The sequence below is a fragment of the Brassica oleracea genome, chromosome C2 (assembly GCF_000695525.1).
Source record: "Brassica oleracea var. oleracea cultivar TO1000 chromosome C2, BOL, whole genome shotgun sequence".
Classification (NCBI taxonomy): domain Eukaryota; kingdom Viridiplantae; phylum Streptophyta; class Magnoliopsida; order Brassicales; family Brassicaceae; genus Brassica; species Brassica oleracea.
The window spans coordinates 52,850,101-52,850,641 of record NC_027749.1 but is presented as its reverse complement, the minus strand read 5'-3'; positions in this window follow the sequence as shown (position 1 = coordinate 52,850,641).

Genomic DNA, 541 nt, shown 5'->3' with positions numbered 1-541 from the left:
CATCATGCATGCATAATAGTACGAACTGATTGCATATAGAATCCGAATGCTAAGATTGAACATGTATGCATCATATACGAATGACCTATTTACATCATACCTAGAATCTGGATTGCTTGAGCATATTGATTACATTCGCTTGAACACTTTTAAATCTAAATTATGAAACATATGATTTCAGATGTCGAAAATCAACAACTTGGATTTTGCTGCCCTAAATCTCTCTGGAGATAATTACTTGCAATGGGCACTTGATGCTAAGATCATCCTAAAATCCAAGGGACTCGGTGAATGTATTAGCGAGGGCAATAATGCAAGTGAGAAAGATAGATATGGAGCTATATTAATTATACGTCATCTTCTTCTTGAGAGTCTATTTGACTATTGTGAATCCTCTAGACCTTTGGACAGAGTTGAAAACGCGATATGATCACCAGAGAACGGTGTTATTTCCAAAGGCTATGTATGATTGGAGGAATCTCATAATCCATGACTTCAAGTCCGTGGACGAGTATAACTCGGCCCTGTTTAAAATAGTTCA